Below are 5,805 nucleotides of genomic sequence, written 5' to 3'. Positions count from 1 at the left end.
TCGGAAAATAAAATTAATAGAAAATTAAAGCATTAAAAAATTAAAGCATTTTATCATATCGGTAGTGTAAGGGAATGTGATGCTTCTTACATTGTCGACCATCTGAAAACGATCTACATCAGAGCAGTATCCTGTCTACTTTTGTTTCGTAAAAAAAATTTTTATGCACAATCTGATGAAGATCAATTGTCATCTTAAATTCGTACTTGCTTCAACAGCAAACTGCCTAACGTGAGGAGACGTGATGCTTCTGACGTTGTCGAGCGTCCACCACCTGAAAACCATCAACATAAGCACAGCATCCTGCATTTTTGTAAAAAAAATTCTAGTATACAATTTAATGGAGATAAATTGCCATGTCATCTTTATTTCGTCTTTGCGATGACAGAAAATTTTTTTGTTCTCGGTCGGAGTTTTTTCGTATCGGGAGGTGGAAATTCGGCAGCAGCAACAATGCAAGAGATGCCGAACCATCAAATACCTGCTGGAAAGAAAGAAGATTGCAAAATTCTATGTATTTATTTAAGTTCCGTTGACAGCACGTTTGTGATTTAGTGTTAGAGTTCGATGACATTCAATTTATTATGTTTCTTCTTTATATTGTATCGGGTGCACAAAGTAATGTCCAATACTATAACAGGCGCTATACAAATGTTTAAATAATATACGTACAAACTGTATGCAAATATTTGCGTGTCCTTTAAATTAAATAAAGTAATCTAACGATGCAAACATTAATCAACCCAAAAAAAACTAAATAAGATTGAATCGTCGTCTACTTAATGATATTAAAAACGGCCCTGATGGTAATTGGAGGTTGGCGGCCTTTGAAAAAATGTTATAAGTTGCTCGTCTACAACAAGTGAGTCATTTCTATAATATTCTGAAGCGGCTCTCATGTTACGATCGGTTGTTAATTGCCCATCACATTTATTCTACGTTCCACATTTTTAATCGCTTCTTTGCCATTTAAATGTCTATTTCTGACAAAAAAATTTAAATTTATTTTACAATTAATAATTCAACAAAAGATATGTCATGTATCTTAAAATCAATTGTGTGTGAATGTCTGTGTGTTACAAATCTACTGTTTACAAGTAAGTGTACCTACGTGTGCATATATTAATATAACGACATTCGTCCTTGCCTGCCACAACCAACAAATATAAGCCAGCAGTTGGCAGAAAAAATGAATGTCGGTACTGATAGTGGTGTTAATCCAAATCTAACGAACGTTACTTAAGAGCATCGTTAAAGCAAATAAATGCACACAAACGAAGACCATGCATATGTACACGTGATTGACTTCCGTACAATGCCTTTATATACACCACACGTATGTTCCATACCACACATATGCATGTCTGTCTGTCTGTGTGTGTGCACACTGGGCTTAGACATCCACAAAGAATGTTTGCTTTTAAATATTCATATCTATATGTGTTTGTGTAGGAATGCATATCTTCTATGTTTTCTTTGCCGAAATGTATGCATTACAAATGTATGTATAATACAACATCCATGTGTACATCAGTTTGTGCATTCAGCAAACGTGCATGTTTGTTTAAATGGATAATAGCAATCTATTTTTAACCTTTCCTGCTATAGAGTTTCTACTTTTTTTTCAACTGTTCACCATTGTTCTTATTTACTTTTTCCAAGTGACATGGTGACATGGGCAATATCTTGTAAAAGGTTTGAGGAACATCCCAGCAAACATGGCAGCAGCAGTTATTTTCATGTCGTGCGTGTACTTGCATTTCAATGCTCTCCTACGTTGATTATTATTCTAATTTATTCATTGCAAACACGCATCAATTAACATAAACTATTCATAATTTACTTAAAAATATAAAGTATTCTTTAGTAAATTTTACCCTTAACATAAAAGTTTTTATGAAATGAAATGAAATATTTTACGTTAGCAATGGTTCAGTTTTGTTGTATTTCTTACAATTACAATTGTCAAACATCCATCCATCCAGTTGTTTTCACGTTGAACCGCATATATTGTACACTGACACCAATCAATCAATTTAATAATTAATTAACTAATTAATTAACTAATTAAATAAATCTTTTAAATAATTTTCAGTACCAATGTTCAAATTGATGGTGTCTGTAGGGAAACAAATTTTATTGAACAAGTTAGAGATCGATATCTCACGTGCGCATTCGAATGCTTGCCGTTCATTTTTTTAAATGTTTTGTTTCACAATTACGTCCAAAATGTATTTATTGTAAAGAAAACTACATTTCTTTTTAGTAAAAAATGTGTTCAATGACAAGAAAGCCAATCATTTTAATTGGCCAGATATATATGCCATGTAGTAAACTTTATAAAACAATTTTTATAAAATGAAATGCGTAAATATTGTACGTAGTGAATATGCGCATGTTACAATCACTACCAGGCCAAGAGAAATTTGAATGAATCAATCCCTATTGCACAGAACCATGAAAGCCAACAACCATGTAAGTGGAATGACGATGACGATGATGGTGAAGATGAGAATTACAAAAATGATGATGATGATAAACATAATGATGACGATGACAATAACATAAATGAGATACATGTATACTTAAATCTTGTAATTAATTATAAATTAGATAGACCATAGACGATGAAATAAGTAGAAAAAAAATTCTAACACTTCCTAAAAAAAGTAGATAAGTAAAAAGTGTAGTTGATTTCCAGGAAAGAGGAGTGTGTGGAATTTAATTGAAGTGAGATGATGTTCGACATCAACAGAGTAATGGACACGTTGTGTTCGTAAGTACAATTTATATATGTAGGGTACATCTCTCCTTATTCATTCTATTTATAGACTGCACTTTAATGCTCTTTGATAATTTAAATGGAAGTAATTCATATAAATGAAATAAACTTTGACACCATGAAACTGGCAGTTTAATTTTAGATATTGTTTAAAAAAATTTTAAATTACAAAAACTATTCTGACCGTACGAAAGTAAATACTGCGATCAGCCGCGCAAAATACTCTAGCGTAAATCAAAATTTCCTGTTGAAAATTCAACCCATGCTTCTTAATTAACTTTTATAATTTTCTTATTCTCAGTAAAAATTTAAATTTTTTTACACTCGTCAAAAAATTTTTAACTGAAGAAAGCTATTTAAATTTTTATAATATCTGGCCACAAAACTAGTAAGAACCTGCAAATAAAGAAATGTGAAGACTGAACCTTCATCAATCTTTTTGAAAACATGAAATAAAAAATGAAACAAGAATGCAAGTACTGCATCATGAGTGGATTCCTCAAACCAACGTACATTTAACCGTGGGATGTACGTAATTGGACGTTCACCTATAAGTGTGTGTACATATGCATGTAAGTATATTTATTTATTTATTGAAAAACTGAAAAAAGAAAAAGAGGGAGAGATAGAGAAAGAGAGAGCAAGAAGGAGAGATACAAGAATGCATGGCAGATTAAACACAACATATTTATCACAAGGACATTAATGAAAAGAAATGTCACGTGAATGAAAGTCAAGAAAATTAAACTCTCTGGCTGCTCTGCAATATATATGTAATGTATATGCGTGCACGTGTGCATGTGTGTGCGTGCATGCATGTGCACATGCATTGTATTTGAACGTGTGTAAGGTGCAATAAAGAATGTTTTCTTGTATAACTCTGCATGTGCGTGTGTGTCGGCAAAATCATTATGTCAAACTTGACTATTCAATTATAACAATGAATAATTATGTTCATTTTCAACATTTTGTTTTGTTTGCGCGTTTAAAGGGCACACGTGTGCACATCTATAAGAGTTGCAATGAATTTCAAAATGACACAAAATAATTTATAAATAATTCAAGTTAATGTCATCAGATAAATTTAGCTTTCCAGCTGTGTAAATCATTTAATGTATTTGCATCCAAACAAGCGTTCCGATAAAAAAGAACAGGCAGTTACATGAAAAAGAAGGAGCTACTTGGAAACTCTCAAGGCCAACATTCATTAAGCAACAAAATATAAAATCCTTAATTATTAAACTATTTTACATGCATCAACACTAACTTAAGAACTCAGCAAACTTTTTGTTAAAAACAAAACTATTGTCAAAAGCTAGAAAGCACAAAAAAACATAACTACCAAACACATACACGTACATGCATACGCACAGACAACACACACACAGACAACACACATCCACACACACACACACACACACACACACTCATACATACTTACACCAACTCACATTAGAAGGCAATCTGTCATTGTCATATCGCCATCATGTAATCTCTCATGTTACAGTCATCGATATGTGCCAATTAACAATAAAATTGCAAAATTGCGATTATGCGTTGGGGTGGCTCAAACAGTAAACAAGCAGCGCTAAATTTAAACATCATACGTACTCCGAAAGGCAAAATCCTCATGAATATATATGCAATGCAAATGCATTCATCGTACAACAATAAGAAACATCAGATAGCTAGCCCCAATCAATCAATCAACTAATTTCAATCTACCAGACCGAACGATTCTATCCGACCAAATAGTTGATGATTAATAAAACTACATCAAATAAACACGCACGTTCGTTTCCCAAAGAAAGAATCTTGATTATTCTCAGCGGCTACCATCCACCTTTAAATTAAAACCATACTCAATCAAAACCCACAAACTTATGTGTTTATGATTTTTCAAATTAAAGTCTAACACAATAGTTTAGTAACTTAATCAAAAGGAATGCAGTATTGCAGTTCCATAAATTTAAATAACTCTTTTCTCTAAAATATAGCCATTGGCTTTGACGAATGTAACATATTTAATGAGGTAATGAGGTCAATGAGATGGCAATGATTGAATTATTACCAAACGTAAAAAAAGGTAAGCAAACACTTGAAAACGTAGGCAGATTGTCCTAGAGAGATTGCAGTCGTTGCACACATGGAAGCACCCAGATGGAGGACATGGCATAGTCGCATGGATGCGTGCTTATTTTTCTAGCATCAACAAAAGAGTCGGTAAGTGTTGCGAGGTTGCCATTGAAAGAAGAAATTTACATCCGCCTTTTATTTATTTTTTCGTTGATAAACGCAATATGATGAAGTACAATGGGGAAATATTGCAAGATAATAAAAAACAATCCCCTCAGCTGAATACTTTCGAGAAGGTTAGAGTGAATTCAATGAGAGTATAAATAAATATCGTCGTCAGAGCGGTTCTGTACAAAAATCGAAGACCGCAATTAACTAAATATGCTATCAATATTACTTTTTTATTTGCTATAATTTTTTATCTGCCATAAAAGATTTGTAAAATGTAAACACCTTTTATGTGATGTATTTCCGTAACGATATCAAAATAAATTAGAAACAAAATATTATGTGCGTGTATGTATGTGGGTGTGTGCGTGAATATATGTGTGTGCTTAACACTGTCATTTCATTATTTTTATCTAAAGCATCTCATAAATAGCCATCTTACCAACAGGTTTAACCTATCCGTAGTTTAACTCGCGACAAATTTAAAAACAATTTTTTTAACTTTTGCAGTTATCTTTCACGTTTGTTACAAGCATTTATTCATATTCATATTTATTTGCAAGCATATATACTTATTTATTAACATTCAAATTTATTTATATTTTTATTTATTTATAAGCATATATATTTATTTATTTATTAACAACAGTACTGTACACTTGGTTCAATATCATTTTATAACTGTCAGAATAAATGAAAACAATAATAGATGCATAATCATTCATAATTATCACAAATTAGGCAGAATTCTCCACTTTCGTCCAACTGAATGAAGCCCG

The sequence above is a fragment of the Helobdella robusta genome, assembly GCF_000326865.2.
Source record: "Helobdella robusta unplaced genomic scaffold HELROscaffold_2, whole genome shotgun sequence".
NCBI classification, from domain to species: Eukaryota; Metazoa; Annelida; class Clitellata; order Rhynchobdellida; family Glossiphoniidae; genus Helobdella; species Helobdella robusta.
The sequence above is the reverse complement of the archived record's forward strand: the minus strand, read 5'-3'. Positions refer to the sequence as shown.